We start from the raw sequence: 19,322 nt of genomic DNA, 5'->3' as shown, positions 1-19,322 counted from the left end.
TTAGTTTACAGATACATTATATTTTTTGAGTTTCTATTGATTCTGCATTTATTTTTTTTCTTGTTATGTATACTCCACAACTTAATAAACGATCTCTTGATGAACAGCAAAATCCAAGCACAAAATAGAACGTGCTTTTCGATCGGCTTGTTTCAAAAATATGGCCTAATTAGTGCTTCGCAAGACCCTCTGTGATATTTTGCTCAGTAAAAATGCAATCACATCCCTCTTCATTGCTTTTTTTTTTTTTTTTAAGATTTTATTTATTTGACAGAGAGACAGCGAGAGAGGGAACACAGGCGGGAGGAGTGGGAGGGGGAGAAGCAGGCTTCCCACGGAGCAGAGAGCCCCATGCTGGGCTAGATCCCAGAACCCTGGGATCATGACCTGAGCTGAAGGCAGACACTTCATGATAGAGCCACCCATGTTCCCCTCTTCATTGTTTTTTTGAAGATCATTTGTGAATTCAGGATGTATCCCATTAGTTAGTATGGATATCTTAAATAAGGTGAAGTTCTGTGTCCCTTAACTTGTATCCACTTAGCCATATATTGATTTGTGTGTTTATCTCTGGAGATGCTGAATGGGAAAAGGCAGAGAAGATTCATATCCTCAATCATGAGCATGTCCTGTCAGCCTTTTTCCATAATCTCTTTCCCTTTTCCTCTCTCATGGTAAAACACAAAGGGAGAAGGTAAACCCTGATGGGAGCTGTGATAACAACACATGAATACATGAACTTGCTATCCTCAAACAAATCCACAGCGTTCTTGGTATATCCCTTAGCAACATCGTTCTTCTTTGATTGTAAAACAAGCAGAGAAATATGATCTTTGACCTGTCTCCGTAAGGCTAACTCAGCTGTAAGGAAAAAATACTTATCAATCTACTTATTATTTTAACAGAATTTATTAAAAATTAACTATAGTCTAATGTCTTAATATTTTGCCACTGTTAATTGATTTTTGGTGTCTTCAATGTCTAGAATCTGTGTCTAAAAGTATTCATTCTCCTTTAAACAATAAGGATATTTAAATTTTAAAATCTGTTTTATTGAGGTATAATTTAGAGAGTCTCCTCAAGTTTAAGGGCAGAGTTAGGCAAATTATGACAAATATATACAATCATGTAACCACCAGAGAAATCATGATACAGAACATCTTTATCAATTTCTCTGGTTCTTCCATTAATATCCTTTTTGTTGTTATTGTTCCAGGATCCAGTAGAGTTGTACTAGTCTCTTGGGAAGGCATAAAAAGTAACATAAACTGGGGTGGCTTAATAATAGAAATTTATTTCTCACAGTTCCTTAGGCTAGAAGTTCAAGGTCAAGGTGCCAGCAAATTCAGTTTCATCCTGAGGACTCTTCTTTTGGTTTAGAGATGGCTGCCTTCTTGCTATTTGCTCACATGATCTCTTCTTTGTGAATGTGTGGAGAGAGAAAGAGATACCTCTCTTTCTCTCTTTATAAGGCCACCATTGAATTTGGCCCCACACTTAAGACCTCCTTTAACCTTAATTTATTTCTTCAAGGCCTTGTTCCCAAATATAGTCACATAGGGAGTTAGGGTTTCAACACATGAATTGGGGGGACGGATACAATTCAGCTCATAACACCAGGTTATCACACTGAATTTACTTGCCATGTCTCCCCAGTCTCCCTTGTCTGTGATATTATTTAAGTCCTTTTTATTTTCTTCTTTTTTATGTGTGAATGCAATTTGATTCAGTTTGGATTGTCGCAAAGACTATTCATTCTTCTTTAAATTACTTTGTAATAAATTGAATATATACTTTTCAGTCTATTTCTGAATTTTAAATCCTATTACATTTCTAAATGTTTGCCCTTGATTTCAGTAGCTTTATAGAAAATATATTTTTTTTAAGTTTTATTTATTTATTTTGGGAGGGCAGAGGGAGACAGAATCTCAAGCAGACTCCTCACTGAGTACAGAGTCAGACACAGGGCTTGGTCCCATGACACTGAAATCATGACCTGATCCAAAATCAAGAGTGGGACACTTAACTGAACCCTCCAGGTACTCCAACTTTTTAGAAAATATTAAATCAAATATTGTAGACATCCAGGTTTTTTTTTTCTTTTCTTTTCTTTTTTTCTTTTTTTTTTTTTTTTAGAGAGAGAGAGCATGAGAGGAGAGAGGTTAGCAGGAGAAGCAGATTCCCTGCTGAGCAGGGAGCCAGATGTGGGACTCGATCCCAGGACTCCAGGATCATGACCTGAGCCAAAGGTAGTCACTCAACCAACTGAGCCACCCAGGTACCCAGACATCCAGTTTTGTTCTCCCTTTGAAATACTGTTTTTATTATTTCATTATCTTTTAATTTTTAGTAGAATTACCTTGTTAATATTTACAAAATAAGTTGACTTAAGTTTTGAATGTAATTCCATTGATTCTATACCAGGGCAGCATTGACACCTTAACCATACTAAGTTTTTCAGTCCCTGAACATGCATGGTACCTCTCTTCAACAAGATGTTATCTTTACTATTTCTCTATAATGCTTTATATATTTTATTCTCTTTTGCACATATTTTTTTAGGCTTTTGTAGATACTTCAAAAAAACTTTCCTAAGTATTTGATGCATCTAGAAGTGATAGTTTTAACTTCAGTTTTTGATTGTTGATGATAGCATACAGAAACTGTGCATGAACCTTGTGTTCTGTAACCTTACTCATTTGCTAATTCTAGTAACTCTTTCGAAGATTCCTCAGGATTTTCTACATAGAAAATCATATTGCCTATAAATACAGACAATTTTATTTACCTTTTTTCATCACTGAATGCCTTTATTCCTTTTTGTTGTTTTGTTGCATTGGCTAAGACTCCTGGTAAAATGTTGAATAGAAGTGGTAAGAGTAGATATCCTGGCCTTGCTATCTTTGCTGTAATGTTATCCGGAGATTTTTCAGAAAGAACCTTTATCACTTTGAGTGAGTACATTTAAGTCTCTCTAGTTTGCTAACAGTACTTAGTAGCAAATGTGTGTTTAACTTCGCCAAGGATTTTTTCTGGACATACTAAGATAATCACATATAGTTGATTATTATAGTGAATTGCAATGATAGATTTTCAAATGCCAATAACCTGCATTTCTCAGAGAAAACCCACTTGATCATAATGTATAGTCCTTTAAATACATATTTAGGATTTGTTCTCTTAGATTTTGTTAATTTTTACATTTATATTTATGGTTTTCTTTTCTTGTAATGCTTTTGTTTGGTTTTGGATTCAGGGTTTTCTGGGCCTATAAAATAAGATAAAAATATTCCCCCTTCTATAAAAATTTTGAGAGCTTTTATAGAATTCTTATGATTCCTGTCCTTACAATTCAGCAAAATTTACCACTGAAGCTGTTTTGTTCTGGAGTCTTCTTTTTGAGTGGCCATGTTTTTAAAAACAGATTCTAGTTATTAAATATATATAAAGAGGGTGCTTTGAGTGAACTATATTTTCTAGTGAGAGTTTTGGCAGATTTTATTCTTTATGAAATATATTCCTTTGAACTAGTTTACCAAATTTATTAGAGTATAATTATTTATAATATCCCAATTTATCCTTTCAAAATTTGCAGGATTTGCCATTTGTCCCCTCTTACATACCTGACATTGTTACTGTGTATTTTCTCACTTTTTCTATTGATCAGTCTGGCTAGAGGTATATGACTTTTTAAAAAATCTGTTCATAAAATCTTAAAAAAAAAATCTGTTCAGGGGTATGTGGGTGGCTCAGTTGGTTAAGTGTCTAATTCTTGATCTCAGCTCAGGTCTTCATCTCAGGTCACGAGTTCAAGGTCTGTGTTGGGCTCCATGTTGGGCTCAGCATTGGGCATGGAGCCGATAAATAAATGAACAAACAAGCAATTCAAATAACTACTATTGAAAAGCTGAAAGCAGCTTAGATGATTGATTCAAGAAATTTCTTTATTTTCTTTCTAAGCAATAGTTGCATCCCATAAATTTTATATTGATTAATTTCCACTCATTCAGATTAAGTGGGAAAAATATATAAAAACATATATAAAACATATATAAAGATATATATAAAAACTTTTTTTTTATTGTGCTGCTTCCCTGAACTATTGGTTACTTAAAATTGTGTTAATTCCTGAATATTTGGATATTTTCCATATATGTGTCTGGTTTTGATCTGTTGTTTAATTTCTTTTTGGTCATAGAACATAATATGTACAATTCCAGTAATCTTAAATTTATGGAGTTGTGTTTTATCACCCAGAATAAATTCTACCTTGGTGAATATTCTATGTACATTTAAAAAAAATATGTGTTTTGTTGTTATTAAGAGAGCATTCAGTAAGTATCTACAAAGACCAGGTTTTTTTTTAACGTTGTTCCAGTTTTTCGGAGCCCTACTTATTTTTTCTCTATTTGTTCATTAATTATTCAGAGAGGAGTGTTAACATCTCCAACCATAATTGTGGATTTGTATATTTTTCTCTTTATTTCTATCAGTGTGTTTCAGTTCTTCTAAAGCTCTGTTATTCAGTGCAAATACCCCTTTGGGATTATTATGTCCTCCTGATATTTTGATTCCTTTATTATTACGAAATACACCTCCTCATCCCTGGCAATATTCCTTGTTCTGAAGCCTATTTTCTCTGACAGTAGAGCAGCTGTTACAGCTTTTTTGTACATATGTTAATGGTATTTTTCCATACATTTGCTATTATCTGACTTTTATCTTTATATTTAAAATGATTTTCATGTAGCTACATATAGCTGGATACAGTTTTCTTGACATCTAATTCAGTTACCAAGATCTTTAATGCTGTCTTAAAACTATCATCTAGTATTTGTTGTCTCAGGTGTTCTTCCTTCTCTTTTTTCCTCTTTATTATTATCATTATTAGAATATTTTTCAGTGTTTTACCTCCATCATTACCTTTTATTTTTTTTAATTTTCTCATGATGATTTTATTTTTTTAATTTTTATTTTAATTCTAGTATTTTAAAAAATAGTTTATTTATTTGAGAGAGGGAGGAAGGGTAAGAGAGAGAGAGAAAACAAGCATGAGTTGGGGGCAGAGGGAGAGGGAATAGCAAACTCTATGCTGAGCAGGGACCTTGGCGCAGGACTTGATCCCAGGACTGTGAGATCTGAGCTGAAGCCAAATACTTAATCAACTGAGCCACCCAAGAGCTTCTTTAATTTTACTATTTTTTATTTTATGTTTTTAGCTGCTGCTTTAGTATTTGTCATATACGTTTTTAGCATGCCACAGTCTACTTTCAAATAATACTATACCACTTCATGTATATTTCTAGAGATCATATAACTGCAAACATCAATTTCTCTCTTTTATTTTGTAGTGGTTATCACATATACTACTTTTATTTATATTATAAATGAATGTATTGTGATGATCACTGGTGTTAAACACAACTAATGAGTCATTAAACAGTACATCAAAAACTAATGATGTACTATATGCTGGCTAACTGAACATAATAAAATAAATTCACAATATACTAGTATTACTGCTTTTCTTTAAGCAATTTCTTATCTTTTGCAGAAATTAAGATATGAGAGAAAATACGCATTATCCATAACTGTGTCTGTCTACCCTTCTAGACTTTCTTCATTCTTTTTATAGATTTGCATTTCCATATGGTATCACCTCTCTAATGCCTAAAACATCTCTTAAACATTTTGTTTTGTCTGTTTCTTGGTAGGGTAGCTCTTTAGACAATAAAGTCTCAGTTTTTGTTTTTGAAAGGTCTTTTTACTAAGTATAAAATTATCAATTGACTTTCTTTTTCAGTGCTTTAAAAATGTCATTTCTTTGTCTTTTTTTCTGCATATTTTCTGATGAGATTAGTTTTTATTCCCTCATTCATACATTCCTTGTTTTGTAATGTCCTTTCTCTCCCACTATCCACAATCTTTTTAGGATTTTATCTTTGTCACTGTTTTTCAGTAATTTGATTACGATGTGCCTTGTGTTTTATTTCTACGTTCTTCTTTAGTGATCTGTGATCTGCAAGACTGTAGTTTTTCTTAAATTTAGATAATAGTTGGCCATCATTTATTAAATTTATTTCTTTTTCCATCTGACACTGTTTCCTTCAGGGATTCCAATGTCACATATATTAGACAACTTGCTATTTTTTCCTTGGGTCATTTATGCTTTGTTTACGCTCAATAGTTGTTTTGGTTGTTTTTTTTTTGTTTTTGTTTTTTTTTCTCTCTGTGCTTCATTTTGGATAGTTGTTGCTTGATCTATCTTTATGTTTATTGAACTTTTCTCTGCTGTTATCCTCATCCAAAGTATTTTTCATATAAGATACTGATTTTTTAACTCTATTAGTTTTAGTTGTGTGTGGTTTTTCCCCATATCTTCTGATTTTTTTCCTTCATTTTTTTTTGTGTTCTTTAACTTTCTTGGACAAATAGAACATTTTTATATTGATGTTTTAATATACTTATGTTCAAAATTGTGAATCTATTAAGTTAGTAAGTTGGTCTGCTACAGTTTTATGGATGATTGCAGAAGACATAATATGAGGCATAAACAATGGAGAGTTTAACACTCACAAATATATTGTCGATGAGAACCCTACCATTTCCACACCTGTAGTTTTTTAAGATTTTATTTATTTATTTGACAGACAGAGATCACAAGTAGGCAGAGAGGCAGGCAGAGAAAGAGAGGGGGAAGCAGACTCCCCACTGAGCAGAGAGCCTGATGTGAGGCTCGATCCCATGACCCTGGGATCATGACCTGAGCCGAAGGCAGAGACTTTAACCCACTGAGCCACCCAGGCACCTCCACACTTTAAAAAAAAAAAAAAAAAAAAAAAGATTTTATTTATTTATTTGTCAGAGAGAGGCACAGTAAGAGAGGGAGCATAAGCAGGGGGAATGGGAAAGGGAGAAGCAGGCATCCCATGGAGCAGGAAGCCCGACACTGGGCTTGATCCCAGAACCCTGGCTGGGATCATGACCTGAGCTGAAGGCAGATACCTAATGACTGAGCCACCCAAGCGCCCCACCACACTGGTTCTTTAAGCACCAGTGCCTATAGGCAGTGCAAATAGGGTTGAGTGGCCCCTGCACAGTGTGTTTTGTATTCTAGGAGAGGAACCCTGAATTAGGGAATTAAATTTTTTAAAAAGATTTTATTTACTTATTTGAGAGAGAAAGAGAAAAAGAGAGCAGGAAGAGGGGCCGAGAAGGAGAGAGAGAGAATCTCAAGCACACTGAGCACAGAGCTAGACGCAGGCCTTGATCTCATGACCCTGAGATCATAACCTGAGCCAAAACCTAGAGTCTGATGCTTAACTGATTGAGCCACCTAGGTACCCCAGGAGAAGAGTCTTTTCTGATGGACTGTACCCATCCCTTCCCCTTGCTCTAGGAGAAGACATTGTCTTCATTATTTTGGACACTAAGGATGGCTGTGCTTTGCTTTGGAGGGAGGCACCATCTCTGTTTTTCAAGGTTGTAAGAAAACCTATCATTTCCTCAGAAGAGAGAAGATGTCTCTATAATGAAAACTTTCATCTTTACAAACATCATTGAGAACATAATCAAGAAGAAAAAGCAATCAGTGCATCTTAAAAGACATGCAGAAATATAAGGAAACAAATGAAAAGATTATCATCTCCCAATATTGTCTTTAATTCCATTTTCCTGTAATTGATAGACTATAAATTGGTTTCTCCTGTCTGTGGGTCATATTTTCCTGATTTCTTGAATGTCAGACAATTTTTGATTACATGTCAGATATTATTAATTTAAAAATAGAATGCTTTATTTTTTTGTATTTTTTAAATAAGTGTTGACTTTGAGTAGGCACACAGGTTTCTTGGAAAATTTTTAGCCATTAGAAGCTCATAAACTTGGTTAGGCCAGCCCCAGACAAGGCTTGATTCTATTTCCAGTTTCACCAGACCACTGAGGCAATGTTCTTCTCAAGACCTTTTCCAATGTCCTGTGTATTGACAGACCTTTCTATTCCAACTGATGGGAACGAGTTATTATCTACTTTATTTGAACTCTGGAGACTATTTAGATTACTCTCTTCTGGTGGTTGCTTTCTGGCTTCAGATAAGTTTCCTCTAATGCATGCACAGATTGAAACAAAGCCAAAGGCGCAAGGGAACCCTCTCAAGATCTTTGAAGCTACCCTTTTATTTATTTATTTATCTGTCTGTTTGCTTATTTATTTGTTTGTTTGTTTGTTTATTTATTTATTTATTTTTGGTATAGCTGCCTCCTCTCCAGTACTCTTCCCCACAAATTCTAACTGCCTTCACCTTCACAAACTCTGATCTCTGCCACTTTAATGCATATTTTGTTAGGTCTTTTGTCTCTCTGTGCAGGGACTTGGAAAACTGCTTGCAGACAGGGAGTTGATGCCATTTTAGAGTTTACCGGATTTGTTTTTCTTTCCTCCATCATCATAGTAGTTTGCTGTCTGTTCCTGATGTGTGAGAAATCTTTCTTTCTCCTTCTCCTTTTTTATTTTTATTTTTTATTATTTTTGTTGTTGTTGTTTTCTAGTTGCTTAAGGGAGGAAGGTAAATTTGCTTTCTGTTACTCGATCATGGACTGAAGCAAAATAATGAAAAAGGTTTTGTCTCTTATGTTTTGAAACACCCATATTTTGGAACAGAGTGATTTGCGTTCACTTCAGTATCTATTTGTGAGCTCTTAAATTCACATTTTTAGTATGACTTACTCAGACCTAAAAAGGAAATCCATGAGCATAGTAATCTATAAAACATGGATACAGCTATTTCTAGACATAGGTGATATTTATTACTTCTTCCCAGCTTCACCGAGGTATAATCAACAAATAAAATTGTAAGATATTTAAAAATATATAATGTGATAATTTTATATGCATATGCATAGTGAAAGGATCTCCCTCCATTGAGTTAAATAACACATTCAGCACCTCACACATTTACCTTTTTTGTTTCCTTTTTTGGTGAAAACATTTAAGTTCTGTTCTCTCAGTCTATTTCAATTACACAATACAGTGTTATCAACTATACTCACCATGTTATATATTACATCCTAAAACCTTTTTCCTTGTGTAATGGAAAGTTTTTAACATTTTCGCAACTTCTTGTTTTACCCATCCCTGAGTGTGTAGCAATCGCTATGCTATTCTCTGTTTCTGTAGGTCAACTTATTTTTTTTCTTTCTTAGATTCCACATATAAGTTATACCATACAGTATTTGTTTGGCTTATTTCATTAGCATAAGGTGATATTTAAAATATATAGCAACAATTAGAAGAGCATGAATACTGAATAATCTGATATCAACCATAAACAAACAACAGGGTTATACTGCTGTATTCCTGAAAACACTGTTTTTAATACACATACACATGCACAAAGTTTTCATTGCTGAATTATTTTCTAAATGAGGAGTAAAAGATAATCATCAAGACAGTATGATCTTGGCAGAAAAACAGTTACATAGATCAATGGAACAGAATAGAGAATCCAAAAATGGACCCTTGACTTTATGGTCCACTAATCTTTGACAAATCAGGAAAGAATATCCAATGGAAAAAAAGTCTCTTCAACAAATGGTGTTGAAAATAAACATTCACATGCAGGAGAATGAAACTGGACCATTCTCTTACAGCATACACAGAGATAAAATGTAAAATAGATGACAGACCTCAATGTGAAACAGGAATCCATCAAAATCCTAGAGGACAACAGAGGCAGAAGCCTCTTTGACCTGGGTCATAGCAACTTTTTGCTAGACATGTCTCCGAAGGCAAAGGAAACAAAAGCAAAAACAAACTATTGGGACTTCATCAAGATAAAAAGCTTTTGCACAGCAAAGGAAACAGTCAACAAAAACCAAAAGCTAACTGACAAAATGGGAGAAGATATTTGCAAATATCTTATCAGATAAAGGGCTACTATCCACAATCAATTAAAGAACTTACCAAACTCAACACCCAAAAAACAAATAACCAGTCAAGAAATGGAAAGAAGATGTGTCAGACATTTCTCCAAAGAAGACATACAAATGGATGAGAGACATGAAAAAATGCTCACCTTCACTCAGCATCAGGAAAATACAAATAAAAACTACAATGAGATACTACCTCACACCAGTCTGAAGGGCTAAAATTAATGAGTCAGGAAACAGCAGTGCTTGGTGAGGATGCAGAAAAAGGGGAAACCTCTGATACCGTTGGTAGGAATATGAACTGATACAGCCAATCTGGAAATCAGTATGGAGGTTCCTCAAGTTAAAAATAGAACTACCCTAGGATCCAATAATTTCACTACTAGGTATTTACCCAAGGGACACAAACATTGTGATCCAAAGAGACACCTTCACCCCAATGTTTATAACAGCAATGTCCACAAGAGTCAAGCTATGGAAAGAGCCCAAATGTTCATCAACAAATGAATGGATAAAGAAGATGTGAGATATATATAGATATAGATACAGATATGTAGATATAGATAGATCTATATATATACAAGCAAACATTTTTATATATATATATATATATATATATATATATATATATATATATATATATAATGGAATTTTCTCAGCCATCAAAAAGAATGAAATCTTACCATTTACACCGATGTGGATGGAACTAGAGGGTATTATGTTAAGTGAAATAAGTCAGAGAAAAACAAGTATCACAAACATAACAGAAGATCATAGGGGAAGAGAGGGAAAATAAGATGAAATCAGAAAGAGAGAGAAACCATAAGAGGCTTTAACTATAGGAAAAAAAAATGAGGGTTGCAGGAGGAAAGGGTTGGGGGATGTGGTAACTGGGTGATGGGCATTAAGGAGAGCACATGATGTAATGAGCACTGAGTGTTATATGCAGTGGATGAATAACTGAACTCTATATTAGAAACTAACGATACACTATAGGTTAACTAATTGAATGTAAATAAAATAAGCTAAAAGTGAAAGGTAAAACATCTAAAATTCTAGTGTATTTAAGTATATATGAACATGCTATAAATTACTTTCTCATTACTTAAAAAGTCATTTTCCTCGTTCTGTATCCACTGAAAGTGCTATTGTTTCTGCATTTTTAAATTGATAAAACCTGAGATTACCAGAGATCCTACCTTTCAACAACTTAGGAGTAATATGAATCTCAAGATAAAACAAATATGAATCATTTAGCAAAGGAGCTAGAAATACACATATGCTCTGGAATGAGAAGGGCTAAAGATATTTCTTATCTTAAGGTGAAATAAAAAGTAGTTTATTTCTGCAAAATTCTTTACCTATATGTTTTTCTTCTACTTTTTTGCCATTTTTTCACTTTCATATGTGTTTTCATGCATGAAGCCACATTGTACCAATAACAGAACTGTGATTTTATAACAGCTAAATTTATTTTATAAAACAATATTTTTAATCAGCAAAATGTTAAAATATATTGGTCACTTTGAAACAAAGTGACTTATTCATGGAATGATACTTATTGTTTTCACAGAGAAGCTTACCATCTCCATAAGTTCATATTTTTTTGTAAGTGGAAGTTAGGATTTATGGAATAGAGAAAGCAAATATCACCAAACTAAGACCTAATTGGCTGGCTTCCAGAAGGTCAATAGGATACCATTTCCTTGATGATTTTACCACAGTCAAGAAAGTACATCTAAGACTAGCAATCTCAAAACATAATTTCATTAGGATACACGGAATGCATCCATCTCTCTGGAGTCATCTTAATTTAATTGCATTCACAAAACTGATCCATAAAACGAGAATTGCTTTTTTGGCAATATAGTCATTCCAGCTGTAATCCAATATATGTATCCCTTAAATATCTGCAAAGCATTAACAAAAACAATAGTTCATACTATTGGAACTAGCTTGGGCTGTCTGAGCAGACAATTCAGCTTGGGTGGAGATTGTCATAATGAGTGTTTAAAATGAACAACAAAAATAGAGCAGAAATGCTCACATCCCTGTGGTTACTACATTGCTGGTAGATACTGAAACAATGAGGATGGAAGTAGAATTATTTGCCTATGCTATTGGCCTTAGGAGGGAGAGAGTTGTAGTCTAGACCTCAGAAGGTGGTCTAGTCAAGAGCTGGTGCCTGGTTTTAATTGTCTTAAAAACAGTTGAAAAACTCCCACTGCCAATGCCAGCAGCCAAGCTTTAGTTTATGTTTTGTTTTCCTTCCCCCTACTCTCAATAATTTGGCTTCTCCTGTATAGGAAAAATCCCAACATATGAACTAACTCAACTGCGTATCATACTGATATTTTCCCATCTACAAACCATATATATATTGTGTTACTTGTATGTGCTATGAATGAAAGGACTGAATAAAAATAAGTACAACTTAAGGCTAGCAGGAATTTTCTCATTGATAGTGCCAGCTCCATTCTGTGTCATTTAGAAAATTTAAAAAAAAATTGAAAAAGTGAAGTGTTGCTTTCTTTATAATAAGGAGAGACACATGTAAAATTCATTGTTTCATAGCATCAAGCCAAAATAATGCTTTGTTCTCTACAGTAGGCATTTCTTGGCAATGGGGTTTTGCACATAGTATCATTGGTTAAAACTTCATTCTAAATTTTTGTATCAGCACTATTAAGCTTTCCCCTGTGACACCCTTTTCTGTGATTTCAGGGATCAATAGCACCAGATTATGTTGATGCAGTATTTCTTATTGTATCCCAATACTGTCACCCAAGTTATTATCAAGATCTACTTACCTGAATATATTTATATTACTTAGATTCCAGCTTTTATACATGTGTGGAGTGAAATTTTAATTCTACATCAAGGTTTCTCACCATTGACATTTTGGGCAATTATTCCTTGGTAGGGACTGTCCTGTGCATTATAAGTTGTTTAGCTACATCCTTTGCTTCTACTTCTAGATTTAGATAATGCATATAAGGTTCCAGTAATACCTCCTCTCCCCTTGTGACAATAAAAATTATCTCGACATTGCCAGAATTTCTTGAGGATTAAAAACCACCCCACAAGTTGAGACACTGCTCTAACTGGCAATATTAATAGTGAAAGAGTGAATTAGGGAGTTGACTTCAACTCCTACTTTCCTCCACCATCAACCCTACAGCATCCAGGAATGGAAGGACTAGAAAACAGAGCCTTTGCTTCCTTTCAATGCTACATCCTGTGAAGGAAGGAAGGAACTTGAAAACTAACGGATGCAAGTATGGGTTAGTGCTTTTTAAAATTCCTTTGGCTGCATCCCTAGAATGTCAGTTATTGATTCTATATTCAAGGTTTAGTTACAGTGATGTATATGTTTAGGTTTTCTTTTCCTCTTTTAAAATATAATTTGCTAGTGCATATCAATAATAATACTATCAAAGAAAATTTATTTTATAAGATTTTAAAAATAGATACTGTGGGGTACAAATCAGACATTCACAAAGATCAGCTTTTACAAAATATTGTTATCCAGTGTATTATTTTTCTGCTAGATGTAATATAACTTTCACAAAAAGATAAAATAGCTATATTGAATGCTATCTCATCTTGAAAAATCTAAATACATATTTAAATAATGAATGTTATGTACTTCCATAAAGAATACTATTCAACAGGGCTTAAATTATTATTTTCCAATGTCATTTAAAGTATGAAAATGTCTATAGATAATCTTTCTCATTCAAGGCTGATAAGAAATGTTTTTTTAAAAATATTCCCTACTTCCAACTAAGTATTTTTCTCTATTTTGTGTAAGAGTAGACAGTGTTCATAATTTGAAGCAAAACAGATGTGCAGGTAAAACTTTGTAGAATCTAGTTCATTTACAAGTTGAGTCTTTTTACACTTTAACTAGTTTACAGGATTTCTTTGTTTTATTGTGTTCCATTTGTGGTACATAAATATCTGGTTGTCAACATAGGGGTTCCAAATTATTGGCTTGCTTTCTCATGCTATGGTTTTGTTTTGTTTTTGTTTTTACCTTTCTTGGCCCAATATTATTTATCTTTGAAGTGACCAGGAAAAGAACTTCTTTGGGGCTCCTGGGTGGCTCAGTTGTTTAAGCCTCTGCCTTCAGCTCAGGTCATGATTCCAGGGTTCTGGGATTTAGCCGGAGGTCAGACTCCCAACTCAGCTAGGAGCCTCCTTCTCCCTCTCTCTCTGCCTACTGCTCTGCCCGCTTGTGCGTGCACGCTCTCGCTCTCTCTCTCTCTCTGTCAAATAAATAAAATCTTTAAAAAGAACTTCTTACATGCATATATGAATTATTCAAGATTTACCTAACCAGAATGGGTATTAGGCCTTCTCTATCATGGCATAAAGAAAAAGAATGAATTTTATAATCAAATAGACCAATCAATGCAATGTCTGCTGATTACTCTGTGTATGTGTCAGAATCACTTATTCATTTTAATATTAGTCACTTCATCCTTCAAAACAGGTATATAATGATCCTGCAAATGTGTTGTAAGGAAATAGTTCAGATTATACATATAAGATTGCTAATATACTTTCTCATTCTCTCCCCACTTCATTTCATTCCACAGATCTATGTTGAGTGCCCAATGTATGCCAGGTACTGGTCAGAACACTTGGGTAAATCAGAGAACAAAGACCAGAAAGCTCTATCCCTGTGGCTCTTACATAATTCTCCATGGTAGCAGCTGGCTCTGATAAACAGACTAAAACCAGAGAGTACACATTTATGTGGAGATGGAGCCTACAGCCAGGCTTTGGGAGAGTTAGATGTATGGAAAGGAAGCTATCTTTCATGATAGGCAGAGTACCCTTCATATATTTTGTAGGAATAACAATAAACAAATTGCTTAACATCCTTGAATGTTCTTTTTTTTTTTTCTTACTTCTAAAATTAGAATAGCAATATATATTTTGAAGATTGTTCTGAAACCTCTAGTAATTTTATGGTATTAAGGTATTTATGGTATTAAGGACAGAACCAGGCATTGAATGCAGTATGAGTTTCCCTTAAAAATCACCAATAGGCTTGTTACAACACAGATTTCTGGGCTCCGCTTCCTGATTTCAGTAGGTCCTGGATGGGAACTGAGAATCTGCATTTCTAACAAGTTCCCAGGTGAGCTAATGATGGTGGTACCCACTTTGAGAACCATTGCCCTGGATAAGCACTTTTGCAGGACAGTTTGTGTCATCCACACATATTAGATTCCAATATAGAACAAGTACTCTAATATGGTAAAGGAACAAACAAATAAACAAATAGACTTCTTATAATATCTTCTACTTAATGGTCATTTAAAGTATCGGTTATGTCATTGTCCGGGGATTTGCTTAGTGTTAAAATTAATACATTACTCCATTTACATATTTCAGACAGGCCTATACCATTCTTTTTTTTTAAATTAACATGTTTTTATTAACAAATAATTTATTATTTGCTTTCAGGGGTGCAGGTCTGTGATTCATCAGTCTTAACATAATTTACACACTCACCATAGCACATACCCTCCCCAATGTCCATAACCCAGCCACCCTCTCCCTCCTCCCCACCCCGCCAGCAACCCTCAGCTTGTTTCCTGAGATTAAGAGTCTCTTATGGTTTGTTTCCCTCCCCATGGCATCTTGTTTCATTTTTTCCCTCCCTACCACCCACGACCCCCCTGTGCTGCCTCCCAAATTCCTCGTATCCAAGAGAGCCTATGATAACTGTCTTTCTCTGATTGACCTATTTTGCTTGGCGTAATACCCTCTATTCCATCCATGTGTTTACAAATGGCAAGATTTTTGTTTTTTGATGGCCACATAGTATTCCATTCTGTGTGTGTGTGTGTGTGTGTGTGTGTGTGTGTACACCACATCTTCTTTTTTCGTTCATCTGTTGATGGACACCTAAACTCTTTCCATAGTTTGACTATTGTGGACATTGCTGCTATGAACATTCAGGTACATGTACCCTACAGATCACTACAATTGTTATCCTTAGGATAAATACCTAGTAGTGTAATTTCTGGGTCATAGGTTAGCTCTAGTTTCAACTTTTTGAGGAATCTTCATAGATCTTCATACTGTTTTCCAGAGTGGCTGCACCAGCTTGCATTCCCACAAACAATGTAGAAGGGTTCCCCCTTTCTCACATCCTTGCCGACACCTGTCATTTCCTGACTGGTTAATTTTAGCCATTCTGACTTGTGTGAGGTGGTACCTCACTGTGGTTTTGATTTGTATTTCCCTGATGCCAAGTGGTGATGAACACTTTTTCATGTGTCTGTTGGCCATCTGGATGTCTTCTATTTGGAAATGTCTGTTCATGTCCTCTGCCCATTTCTTGATTGGATTATTTGTTCTTTGGTGTTGAGTTTAAGAAGTTCTTTATAGATTTTGGATACTAGCCCTTTATCTGATAAGTCATTTGCAAATATCTTCTCCCATTCTGTTGGCTGTCTTTTGGTTTTGTTGACTGTTTGCTTTGCTGTGCAAAAGCTTTTGATCTTGATGAAGTCCCAATAATTCATTTTTGCTCTTGCTTCCCTTGCCTTTGTCGATATTTCTAGGAAGAAGTTCTGTGGCTGAGGTCGAAGAGATTGCTGCCTGTGTTCTCCTCAAGGATTTTGATGGAGTCCTGTCACATTTTGAGGTCTTTCATTCGTCTCGAATCTATTTTTGTGTGTAGTGTAAAGAAATGTCCAGTTTCTTCTTCTGTAGGTAACTGTCCAATTTTCCCAACACCATTTGTTAAAGAGACTGTCTTTTTTCCATTGGACATTCTTTCCTGCTTTGTCAAAGATTAGTTGACCATAGAGTTGAGGGTCCATTTCTGGGCTCTCTGTTCTGTTCCACTGATCTATGTGTCTGTTTTTGTGGCAGTAGCATTCAGCCTTGATGATGACAGCTTTGTAATAGATCTTGAAGTCTGAAATTGTGATGTCACCAACTTTGATTTTCTTTTTCCATATTCCATTTATATGGGTCTTTTCTGGCCCATATAAATTTTAGGATTATTTGTTCCATTTCTTTGAGAAAAGTTGATGGTATTTTGATAGGGATTGCATTAAATGTGTAGAATGCTTTAGGTAGCATAGACATTTTCAGAATATTTGTTCCTTCAATCCATGAGCATGGTACGTTTTTCCATTTTTTTGTGTCCTCCTCAATTTCTTTCATGAGTACTGTTTAGTTTTCTGAGTACAGATTCCTTGCCTCTTTGGTTAGGTTTATTCTTAGGTGCCTTATGGTTTTGGGTGCAATTGTAAATGGGATTGACTCCTTAATTTCTCTTTTCTGTCTATTGCTGTTGGTGTGTAGAAAAGCAACTGATTTCTGCGCATTGATTTTATGGCCTGACATGTTCCTGTATGAGTTCTAGCAGTTTTGGGGTGGAGTCTTTTGGGTTTTCCATAAGAAGTATCATCTGCAAAGAGTGAGAGTTTGACTTTTTTGCTAATTACAATGCCTTTTATTTCTCTTTGTTGTCTGATTGCTGAGTCTAGGGCTTCTAGTACTATGTTGAATAGCAGTGGTCATAGTGGACAGCCCTGCCGTGTTTCTGACCTTAGGGGAAAAGCTCTGAGTTTTTCTCCATTAAGAATGATATTCCCTGTGGGTTTTTCATAGATAGACCTACACCATTCAAATTTTAATGGTCTTTCTGTTTAGGACAAATAGAAAATCTGAAACAAAATGTAATAAATAAAATTATATAAAACTAGAAATTGTATAGTTATGCTTTACTTTTGTACTCTAAATTATATTTAGCATTTTTATTTCTTCTTATAATTATCTTTTAAAATTTGTTTCCTTTGCAGTTTTCAGTGCCAAAAGAGTATTTGATTATTTAATTATAATTTTTATTTGAACCTTTAATGAAGTTAACATACTTTATATTTAAGGCTAAATTACAGGTAAACCAACTACCTAATTAAAAATGAGGTACATTTCCTTTTTCTTTTTGGTCTTGCTAAATGAGGAAGGAGACAGCAAAATTTTGTCCTGGGACATCTCCCAATGAATTACTATGTCCATAACTCTTTGGTTAGGACTAATCCAATTCTGCTTAGAATCTTTTAAGTTGTCTGATAATCTAAAGGAAAAATCCCATTAATATGTGTTATCTGCAATTTCTGTAATATGATTAAACTATGTAGGACGCCAATTTTTTTCTTTTATTACATCTTTTAGTTCACTTACATACATTTTAAATATCAGATCATATTCAAGTAGATACATACACACAATCTTGTTAGAGTCTGGATTCAATTTTAGCCCCATGATTTTGGAAATGTATTTGATCCCACTTCAGAGCAGATAAATAATTTCTATCTTTCATAGAAAATTAGTTTTCCATTGTTGCTTCAATATTGCTTTCATGCATATAAATTTGCAAGAAAAATAATTATCATCAAATGCAATTCAGAGCTCCATAGTCAGAGATCACTAGCAAAGGGCATTTCTGGAGTAACTGTGAGAGATAAAGCCAATACTACATTCTTTTATTTAGCTCTGCCTATATTCTGTGAGACTGTAAAGGGAAGTAAAATTACAGATTTCTCCTACTTAAAAGAAGAACAATTTTGTAACCAAATCAAAATAACTTCCAGTGAAGAAAAAGGATTGTTTGAATCACATGTGCTTCATTATTTCTTTGTTGTTGGATTCTGGACAGAACCTTTTTTCTAGCTGTTAAATTTAAGTTTTGTGTAGTGGGCAGCTACCTTGTTAATTCATATAATTAATGTATGTCAACCATATCCAATGTCTATTTTAGCATAAGCACTCTCCCCTTCTCATGAAATAATAAAGGAATGTACCTGTTTAATGTAATATTTCAATAATAGAAATTCAACCCATATGTTCAAAAAAAAAGAATAAAAATACAGCTAGCAAGATGTTCTCTTCTAAATGAAATGCAAAGCCCTATATATATTTTAAATGCCAATTTTGTATTTTCTGACACATTTCTGAGGTCTGCCTTAACTTAGTGAAGAGATTTGCTTTTATTCTGAAAATAAATAAAAAATAAACAAATACAAGACAACAGTAAAAATAAAAACAGGCCACAAGCATAAGACTGAGGGCTAAAAGAGTACTAAAGTGTAAGACACTTGTATGTGAAGCTACTAAGGTAAGAATAATTATAATATTGGATGATAATTAGGGTCTTTAAAGGATTTTATGTAAGGCATATCTTTGTATTTCTGCATCACAAGACCAAGAACATGCTTTTCTTCTGAAGTCCTCATACTTTTCATTAGCATCTTTCTCTTAATTCTTGAGTAGTCCTCAGAAGTTTCATTAGGTTGGTCATTTCTAGAATACTAACCCAGTGTTGACAACTCCTTTGAAATAAAATGTAACCTATGCTT

The sequence above is a fragment of the Mustela lutreola genome, chromosome 13, assembly GCF_030435805.1.
Source record: "Mustela lutreola isolate mMusLut2 chromosome 13, mMusLut2.pri, whole genome shotgun sequence".
In the NCBI taxonomy this organism is placed as follows: Eukaryota; Metazoa; Chordata; class Mammalia; order Carnivora; family Mustelidae; genus Mustela; species Mustela lutreola.
Note: the sequence above shows the minus strand (reverse complement) of the source record.